We start from the raw sequence: 11,034 nt of genomic DNA on the forward strand, positions 1-11,034 counted from the left end.
CTGAACCTAAGTACCTTTCAAAGGTCTTATCTACATCACCATCGCCTTAGGAGCTAGGGCTGCTGAGTCTGGGCTTTGGAGAAAAATAGGAACTCCATCCACAGAGGAGTGAGAAGGCCATGACCGGCTCTCAAAGAGAATGGAGTTGATGGTACTTATCTCACTACAACTAAACTAAAGTTGCCATCAAGGCAACTGCCTAAACTATTATGTTTGCTTCTCTCAATGCCCTTGGAAACATCTCACAACACAGAAATGAATTCGCCCTTCTGGTGGATAACTATAAAATGTAAAGACTCTAGGCGTGAAAACACATAACTGAATCCAAGCTACCGTTCTCCACAACAGTCACCTTGGTGAGAAGGTGCCAGAAGTTATGAAACTGAGAGAGCAGTATAAGGAATAAGTTGAAGACTGGCACACAGCAACGGAAACACTCGCAAAGCAAGAGTGCAAAGGCGCAAAAGGATGAACTGTAAACGGGGAGGGAGATCCAGTAGAACCTTAAATATAACAGCAGGCAAGTGGATTTCTGTGAATCTGAGGCTAGCCTGGTCTATAAGAGCTAGTTTCCAGGACAGGCTCCACAGCTCCACAGGAAACCCTGTCTCGAAAAACCAAAACCAAAATAATAATAATAATAATAATAATAATAATAATAATAATAATTAACAACAGCAGCAGCAGCAGCAGGTGGAGCAATGGATACCAGAGGCATAGTCAGATGGAAAATTGACTAAATAGACATGCCTTTGGAGGAGTAGGAGACTCAAGCATTCGCTTCCGGGATCAGGATTCAACAAAGACTTTATGGGTGGACAAAACTTTAGTGTGTGTGTGTGTGTGTGTGTGTGTGTGTGTGTGTGTGTGTGTGTGTGTGTGTGGTGTGGTGTGGTGTGTGGAGAGGTTTCAAAACTTCACCTCCAATCAGTAACAAGATTTTGAAAATTTTCCTTATTAGACTCAGAGCCAAGGTCCACCAGATGGCGCCAAAACTATACCCGGCGCAGTAAGATGCATCCAGAGGCCAACACTGGAAATCGGGAATCCACTCCAACAGGTCAGTCCCGGTCCCTAACTAACAAGAAAAGACTCTTGTTCTGGGCAATTGAATTTTTAAGGCACATTTTCCGGATTCTCAGGGGTTTTTTCTATGGTTACAATCTTTCTCTTGGCTATTCTTTCTCTTTCCTCTCGGAATAGAAAGGAATAGGCATGTTAATCAGTAGGTGCAAGTTGGAGGTCTCAGAATTGGAGAAGGTGACGCACGAGGAGTCCAGCGCCAGCCTGGGCTCCTGACCATAAGGTAGAGAAGCTGAACTCCTCATTTCTTCCAATTTTCCTATTCTTAAATTTTAAGAAAACCAAGGGAGATTTTTATAAATTCCCAGAGCAGAGCCAACACAGTGCATTTAATATTGATGGTGTCAAACCACTAGCAACGTTCACCTTAACATTGTTGTGTTGTTATGGTTAGCATTCTCCAAAGGATGTTAGACCACAAATAACAGAACGAGCTCTGTATATCCAGCGTTCTCCTTGGAGAATTATTAGAAACAATTAGAAATTATTGGAGCTATTAGAAATCTGCCTCTCAGAATTTTGTCTAAGATGAACTCTTTCATGGATAAATCACGCTTCTTTATTTATTTATTCAATTAATTAATTAATTAATTTTTGCCTCATTTCAAAAGAGCAGGAGCCTTCCAAGTTCAGGCTGCCTGTTATGATTAAATGTTATCAATGGGCAATGGGGAAAGGTTTACCTCAGGGCTTTAGTGTATCCGTAACGGTTTTCACACCCTACTGATGGGTAAGAACCCAGATGTTATTAAACCTCTTTAATATTCAGTATGCTGTTACAAAACCAATTCCCAGGCAACAAGAATCCAAAGTTGCTATATGTCTATTTACATATATACATGCAGTTGTAAAATAGTTTCTTAAGTGCTAAGCTGAACGTTGCCCCAAGAGAAAAAGAAATCAGAAACATTCATTGTGAAAATGTATAGAAAGAACTCGTGGAGAAAGCTGGCTGAGTAGCAGGGAGGGGAAGCAGAGAGGGGAAGCATTAGAGAAGATAACCCTTGTGTGTGCCAGCCTCTTAAACCAGCCATTTAACAAGTCGTTTGACAGGCCTCGGAGAGAGTCGGGTATTAGCTCTCTGGTGTCGAGTGAGAACAAGCCCTCTGTTGGGCTCCTCCACTGCCTAATTCTGGGTTTAGATTTACCTGATTTCCAGTTTCTGGGTGCTGTGCTATCAGAGGGATGAGATTTTTTTTTCCTTGTCAGAAAAGCGTGGATGGTCAATACCAAAGCTACCGAGGTGAAGCAAACCTAATTTTAAATTCAAAACCACTGATCTATTACGTGACCTTGAGCTAATTACATGTTCGCTTATTCAATTTCCTGTGTAGTCCTTTCTTTATCTTTAAAAGCAACAATACCTCCAGCAGAGGGGCATGTTTGAATGCGCTTCTGCACTTATGGTGAAGTCTGATACTTGGGAAACCGCCAACAGTGTTAGGTATCGTCACTCTATCTTTGCCATAGTCTGCCCCAGCATTATTCAAGATAAGTTTATGCTAACTTTCCATGTTAATATAAATTGAATACAAAATCTTAAAATGCAACTTGAGACCTCAAGTGTTGGCTCTTTATATTCTCACTGCTGTAAACAAAACGAGAGAGACTGAGTAATGGGTGAGAAAAAAATGGAGTGTTGGAGGTAACAATATACTATAAAGTATAAAGTTATACTATTCACCATTATATGCAACAACAAGAAAAAACAGAAGGTTTGTACATCATGTGACTACTTAACGCATTTGAAGACAATGGCTTGAAGTGCTTTGAGACTTCATTATTGAATGTTCACTGCAGCGATTTAAGAAGCTCTTCAAACATTCAAATGCAAACTTAAGCATCTCTTTAAATTCTACCCTCTAAAGAGAGCTAGTTTTACCAACTTTAAAGTTAAGATTTTTACTTTGCAATCTTTCATAATCTTCTCTCTGCATCTCTACAGACCTGGGGAGGGTGAGAGAGTACGCCATACAGCAACTCAGCTGACGGTGGTAAGGGCAGAGAAAAGGTAACCTTGTGGCTCTATGTAGCACACAAACCGAGTGTGTTCCAGGAGTGTTGGGGCTGGTAGTGTTACTGGAGTAGACAAATGTAAAGAGATGGTAAAATGAACACAAAACAGTATGACGAGTTAGGAGTGTAAAGATGATGGCCGCTTAGCTCAGGCAGTAGAGCTGAGAACACGGCGTTTGATCCGGATTCATTGCAGAATTACAGCCCCAAAGCTGTGTGTGCGATGAATGAAGAATGGGCTCTGCTAATCACCCAAGTGCCTAAGCAAGAGACGGGAGCTGCCATTCACTGGCTTTGGGAAGACTGCAAAGGGATCTTGTCTGTGGTGGAGTCGGGAGGTACATTTCCCCCATTATCTGGAGTTTCACAGAGATATCTGGGATATAAATAGAAACGGGGAAGCTACCAGCACATTGTCATGGTCTTTGAAATTGTAAAAATGGAGGAGATCACCTAAGGGGGCTAGGCAGAAAGACTTTGAAGGGTGGGATATGCAGGTGGATGCTGCAAAACCAGCAATGAGTAGAAATAGTGAGACTTCCCCATCATGCTCCATCATGGGATCTTAATGTCTGTCATCCGGACTGCAATATGGATGTCATGACTCCACCACTCTGGTAAAAACATTTTAATGCCTACTTAAACTTCTATGTTGTGAATGCTTCTTCATTCTCAATGATTGCTGTCACTGACTTCAGTGTGAGAAAAATTAGAAGAGGAACTATACAATCCCACCTGCCTGCTGTTCCCCTCTCCCTTCTAGTTACAGGCTCTCCATGCTCTTATTCATAGCCAGACTGTGCATGAGGACCTGTCAGAGAGATCATGGCTTCAATTGCACCCCCATGTGTCACTGTTCTGCATATGTTATGATTTTGATCATACACGTTTCTTTTTTCTCTTTTTCTTTTTTTTTTCTCATGGTTTATTTTTTTTATATTTAAAATTTCCGTCTCCTTCCCTCCTCCTCCCCCCTCCCTCCCCTCCTCCTCCCCCTTCCCTCCCCTCCTTCTCCCCCTTCCCTCCCCTCCCCTCCACCCATACCTCCCCTCCCTCCCTCTCAAGGCCAAGGAGCCATCAGGGTTCCCCACTCTATGCTAAGACCAAGGACCTCCCAACTCCCCCCAGGTCCAGGAAGGTGATCGACCCAGCTGAGAAGGCTCCCACAGAGCCCGTCCATGCAGAAGAAATCAGAGCCCAGCACCATTGTCCTTTGCTTCTCAGTCAGCCCCCGCTGTTGGCCACATTCAGAGAGACGGGTTTGGTCGCATGATCCATCAGTCCCATTCCAACTGGAGTTGGTGATCTCCCTTTAGTTCTGTCCCACCGTCTCCATGAGTGAACGCACCCCTCACGTTCCTGACTTTCTCCCTCATGTTCTCGCTCCTTCTGCTCCTCATCAGGACCTCGGGAGCTCAGTCCAGTGCTCCAATGTGGGGCTCAGTCACCTTCCCCATCTATCGCCAGCTGGAGGTTCCCTCACGGTCCTGACTTTCTTTCTCATGTTCTCTCTCCTTCTGCTCCTCATCAGGACCTTGGGAGCTCATTCCGGTGCTCCAATGTGGGGCTCTGTCATTTTCTTCATCTATCGTCAGGTGGAGGTTCTATGGTGATATGCAAGAAATTCATCAGTATGGCTATAGGAACTGGCCTTTTCAGGCTCCCTTTCCTCAGCTGCCCAAGGAACTAACTGGGGCATCTCCCTGGAAACCTAGGAACCCCTCTAGAGTCAAGTCTCTTGACAACCCTCAGATAGCTCCTTAAATTAAGATATATGCTTCCCTGCTCCCATATCCACCCTTCCTATATCCCAAGCACCCCATTCCTCCGAGCTCCCCCCGTTCTCCCCTTCACACTTTTCTCTCCCCATCTTCCCTTGGCCCAGTCTTGCCCAACCCTCAAGTTCCCAATTTTGCCTGGCGATCGTGTCTACTTCCAATACCCAGGAGGATTACTATATCTTTTTTTGGGAGTTCACCTTCTTATTATCTTCTCAAGGATTCCTAATTTATAGGCTCGATTTCCTTTAATTATGGCTAGAAACCGATTATGAGTGAGTACATCCCATGTTCATCTTTTTGGGTCTGGGTTACCTCACTCAGAATAGTGTTTTCTATTTCCATCCATTTGCCTGCAAAATTCAAGATGTCATTGTTTTTTACCGCTGAGTAGTATTCTAGCATGTATATATTCCACAGTTTCTTCATCCATTCTTCCACTGAAGGGCATCTAGGTTGTTTCCAGGATCTGGCTATTACAAATAATGCTGCTATGAACATAGATGAGCATATGCTTTTGTTGTATGATTGGGCATCTCTTGGGTAGATTCCCAATAGTGGAATTACTTGAATTTGTTTCCTGATCGTTTTCTCATGATTGCTATTTCTATAATTCACTTGGCTTGTGTTTTCTTTATTTTCTCTATTTCAGTTTTCAATTGTTGAATAGTTTCTTTCATCTTTTTGATTGCTTTTTCTTGGTTTTCTTTAAGTGATTTGTTGATGTCTTCCTTTTTTGTTTGTCTTTTCTGCCATTTCTTTGAGGGAATTTCTCATTTCCTCTTTAAGGGCCTCAAACATTCTCCTGAAGTTATTTTTTATGTCATTTTCTTCTGCTTCATCTATATTTGGTTGTTCAAGTTTTGCTGTTGTAGGTTCACTAGATTTTACTGGTGTCATATTGCTCTTTGTGGTATTGTGCAGTTCTTACCTTGCCTCTAATTAGTGTAGTTGGTGATGTCTGTGACTCTGGTGATCAATCTTCCAAGTATCAGTGGATCCAAGGCTCAGATGGGTGCTCCTCATGGTGAAGTCAGTGCCACGGTTCCATTGTTCAGTCCATGTTCCTGGAGGTCGCCCAATGATCCCGTTGGGGGGGGGGGTTGTTCCACTCCTGTGGAGTTCATTGTCTCAAGCCTGCTCTGGCCTAGGTTGCTGGCTCAGACCTGTTTCTGTAAATATCCCCGGTCTGGATCTACTCGGGCAGAAGTCTGTGCCTTGAGGTTGGTCCCGCAAAGGTCTCTGACTCCAGTCTACTACCTCAGAGGTCCCAGACTCATGCCCAGACCAGCAGGGGTGTCTGGTTCCTGTCTACTCCTTCGGAGGTCCCAGACTCACTTCCAGACCTACAGAGGTCCTGGCTTAGGCCTAGTTCCTCAGAGGTCCCAGACTCATGCCTGGACCTGCAGAGGTCTCTAGCTCTGCCCCACTCCTGCAGTGGTTGCCCCCCTGTATCTACTCCTGTTGAGTTCACTGTCTCAGGTCTGCTCCAGTATAGTTCAATGAATCAGTCGTGTTTCCATAAATGTCCCTGGCCTGGATCAGCTCCAACACACGGGGAGTTTGCTAGCTCAGACCTGCTCCTGCCTAGGTCGCTGGCTCAATCCTGCTCCTGCAGAGTTCGCTGCCTCAGACCTGCTCCGGCCCAGGTCTTTGGCTCAGTTCCATGCATGTTTCTACAATTAATTTATTATAAAAACAAAAACCCTAGAACGTGGCCTTTTTAAAGGACTCCAGGGCATTTTATTTTTATTTTTTGTTTGTTTTGAGACAGGTCTTATTCTGTAGCTCTGGCCTGTAATTTACTATGTACCTTAAGTTTCCTGTGAATTTACAATAATCCCCTGGCTTAGTCTCCTGAATTCTGGGAGCACAGCAGTCCCTTGGGTATCAAATCATTTGACTGTAGTAACTCGGTAGTCTTTGTCACTCCTACAGACAGATAACCTCTGGTCTTCAGTTATCCTACTGCTTACAATCAGAATCTACTGTATTAAAATTTAACTTTTTAAATGTGAAAAATTGCTATCCTAACTCTAACTGTGGTGTGTGTGTTCGTGTGTGTGTGTTTTGTTTTGGTTTTGTTTTTTGTCTGTATGTTTTTTGTCTGGTGACAAAGATAGATTCCTTGGCCTGGAGTAGAAGAGCCCACACTTTGCCAGTTTGGGACAAGCTGCCACACGGCGGCATCAGATCTACACCTACATCTCAGGGCCTGCAGTGGCTTTCATACAACCCCTCCAGGCAATGCACCTTACAAATAGCATATCAAAGGCAAAGGTTTGATTTTCAGTTAAAGGCACAGGCCTGAGCCATAGACTTGGAAAAAAGTGAGTACATTTTCTTTCTCTCCTCAAGAAATTTAAATTCCAACAAATATACCATGATCCAAAGAACACATCAAAGTATTTTGCACTAAGTTCTATAACAGCACTCCATAAAGACACATATAAAGGGTTGGTTAGCCCAGCTCAGAGGTATAAGGGAATTCGGGGCCAAACAGACTAGTATGTAAAAACCAAAGAACCTGAAGATGGGGTGTTCCAAGAAACACTGTCTCCTGATGGCATAGCCACATATTCACGAACTCACTGTAGCTATGGGTGCCTGTTCAAGATCAATACAAGAACAGTCCACATTTCCGATGCAGTACTACTTTTACTGAGAAGGTTACAGAAGACAAGCAAACAAAGGAGGGTCACGAAAGTGGGAAACATGTGTGTTGGAGTGTGTCTTGGGTATGCATGAGCTTGACGGGGTCAAGATACATAGGATTCCTGTGTGAAATTGTCAAAGAATAAGTAAACAACATTAAAAATAATACAAAACCAACTAATCCCATCATAGGGAGATGGAGGCCACAATGGAAAGGAGATGTGGGAAACCAGAGGATTCCAATGTCAGACACGGGGACATTGGGGGAAGGGTAGGTACAATTAGCAGCCTAAATTCAAAAAAAGAAACAAAAGTAAATTTCATGAAAGTTGTCTGACCCAGTTACTCAAGGGTCTCTGAGAAGGCTTTCCAAACCCTCTTCATTCTCTGAATGGAGGACTGACGTGCAGCAACCGCAGGGTCCACACTCTGGTTCGTTGTAAACAGGGATGATGGGCAAACACCTAGACAAGAGAAGCAGGCGTGGGGTCCTATCCTGATAGCTGAGGGGAAAGTAAAGTCTTCCATCCTCTTGTGCTGACCAGATTCCCAGAATGAACATGTCCAAGTCCTAGAGGTACAGAGCAGTTCTGGCAACTTCTGGCAAGTGTCTGAGTTGGAACTGGCTCATTTTTAAATGTGAAAGAAATGAGTCCATAACCACAGTATTTAATCCAGATAATGTCAAACAATCAAATACTTCTTTGACTTGAGGTATTGTTTTGGCACCCACAGTCTGTCCCATCTATAACCCCGCAAAGAATTGATTTTGAATCAGAGGCACTTCAGGCAAATTGTGAGGCTGCAAGACACACTTAATGCTGACAGATGCCAGGATGTGATGCACTAAGAAGTCAGTATTTCAGAGCTCCGACGAGGGACGGGGACAGGCTTGGCAGCAAGTAGACCAGGCAGTTGGCCCAGAGTGCTCTGTGCCCAGGCCACTGCCCTGTCTCTCTGTCTTTTCTACTCCCTTAATAAATAGCAGCCACCACCCCCCGCAAGTCATGTTAGCCAATTGCATCTTAATCTGAATTTAGACAAAAGTACTTTCCAGACCAGAACTTTTTCTATTTTAAAACTAGGAACAACTACTGTGCCTTCCCTTAAAAAGGACTTTAGAGAGCTGGGAATGAGGCTCACGGTTGTAATGTAAGCAGGAGGTGGAGGCGTGGGGCTCAGGAATCCAAGGCCAGCTTAAGCTGCATAGTGAGACTCGGCCCAAAAGAAATTAAAACAAAAATAAAAAGTAGCAACAAAACTAAATCTGAAAGAGGCATAACACTGATTACTCTCTGATGAGAATGGCGCCCACTGTTAGCCTTTCGAATTCCTGTTCCCTTTCCTGATAACAAGAACCCTCCTCCTTCTGCCCATGATAATGAATCCCTCTCTCTTCTTGCAGCTCATGTAGCCTTTATCCAGCTCTGCCTCCCAGGAGGAGCATATGAATTTGATCTAATTAGTTTGAGCATCAAATTATCTTGATCTCTGTGGTGAATTTATTGTTGGACAAACATGGAGGCTGTGGCAGTGTGTGTGTATGCATGTACACGTTTGTATAGGTGTGCTGTCATGTGTGTGGAGGTCAGAGAAAGCTTCCATGAGTCTATTCTCTTTTTCCATCAGCGGACCTGGGGATAAAACCCAGTTCATCAATCTTATGTGCAAACACTTCATTCTTTCACACTAAGCCATCTTTGAGGCCCAGACTTAGGTTGCACAGCCCACATGGGAACTAAGTTACTGCTTTCCTTTTACTTCCCAGTAGACTATATGCCAGGTGGCCCACATACGAAGAGGAGGAAGTCCCTGGCTGAAGATAAAGTCAGGACAGAAAGCGAGAAACAGCAAGGTTCTTTTCCAAACTGTACACTGACAACACAAACCACTGGCATTTATAGTTATTTGCATCTAAAGTTTGTCTCAGGTTTGAGATATTTTCAACTAAACAAATAATCAGACACTGCAACATTGTCTATATGATCAATTAGACTTCTTAATCAAACCACCACTAAACCTTTGAAGATGCTCCACCTGCAGTGAGATTAGAGGCTCCACCTGCAGTGAAGTGAGGATGCTCCACCTGCAGTGAGGTGAGGATGCTCCACCTGCAGTGAGATTAGATGTTCCAACTGCAGTGAGGTGGGGATGCTCCACCTGCAGTGAGGTAGGGATGCTCTACCTGCAGTGAGGTGAGGATGTTCCACCTGCAGTGAGGTGAGGATGCTCCACCTGCAGTGAGGTGAGGATGCTCCACCTGCAGTGAGGTGAGGATGCTCCACCTGCAGTGAGGTGGGGATGCTCCACCTGCAGTGAGATTAGATGTTCCATCTGCAGTGAGGTGGGGATGCTCCACCTGCAGTGAGGTGGGGATGCTCCACCTGCAGTGAGATTAGATGCTCCACCTGCAGTGAGATTAGATGCTCCACCTGCAGTGAGATTAGATGCTCCATCTGCAGTGAGGTGAGGATGCTCCACTTGCAGTGAGGTGAGGATGCTCCACCTGCAGTGAGGTGAACATGCTCTACCGGCTGTAAGATCTCACCTCAGTGTGCTACACAGGCTCTTTTGCTGTCAGAGAACTTCTCCCTGTCATGAAGCCTGACTTACTCTTTTCAGTTGATAAATAGACAGTTACATGGTTATTTAGCTAACTTAGCAAACCCAGGAAGGGGAACTCTCTCTATGCTCGCGTTGTAGTCCAGCTAGCTTTGCTGCAGTCACACAGCTAGTGAGCATGCCTGAAGGAAAAGGGAAAAGAAGCGCTATTTCCATTCCTGAGAGACCTACCTGTATTCTTCAGTGTCCCTCAGCTATGGCTCACCAAAGTTTCCAACATCCAACAAAGGGCCTTCTTCGGAGAGTGTGGATTTTGTCTGAATTGCTTGTCAGTGTTTGGGGGCTTGATGGAGATGCTAATATATAAGGCACATGGGAAACAACATGGATCCACATAAAAAATCAACAATTATCATGGCACCCCAATTTCAACTTGCTCCAAAGCCTCTTTGACTTCTGTATTATGCTCACTCATAAGCAATGGATATTTTTTACAGATTTATTGGAAACATCCATCTTGATATATATTTAAATTATAAAAGATATTTTCTGAGGCAAGAGTTGGCACCATGGCTCATGAAGCCATGAATAGTATGAGAAATAGATTGTAATATAAGAAAAGATATGTAAATTTAAAGAACTACAAATGACTCAACCAAAGCTTCTTATTCTTGATAAATGAAAGGGAAATAAGCAAAGCTATAGGCTCTATTTGGCTCAGATAAGCTTAGGAAGGTAAAACTGTTCCTGTACGTGTTGTATGTCACCAAGAAGGGATGTGATTTCGAATTTGGCTCCTCTACTTGTCTTAATTGTCTGCGTCTCATTTTGCTGCCTGTTCTCTTGTGATTGTCTGTCCTAGAACTTGTGTCTACTGGTGGTGGTGCCAGATTCATCTTGCTGCCTGTTCTCTTGTGATTGTCTGTCCTAGAACTTGTGT

Source organism: Arvicola amphibius, chromosome 18, assembly GCF_903992535.2.
Source record: "Arvicola amphibius chromosome 18, mArvAmp1.2, whole genome shotgun sequence".
Taxonomy (NCBI): domain Eukaryota; kingdom Metazoa; phylum Chordata; class Mammalia; order Rodentia; family Cricetidae; genus Arvicola; species Arvicola amphibius.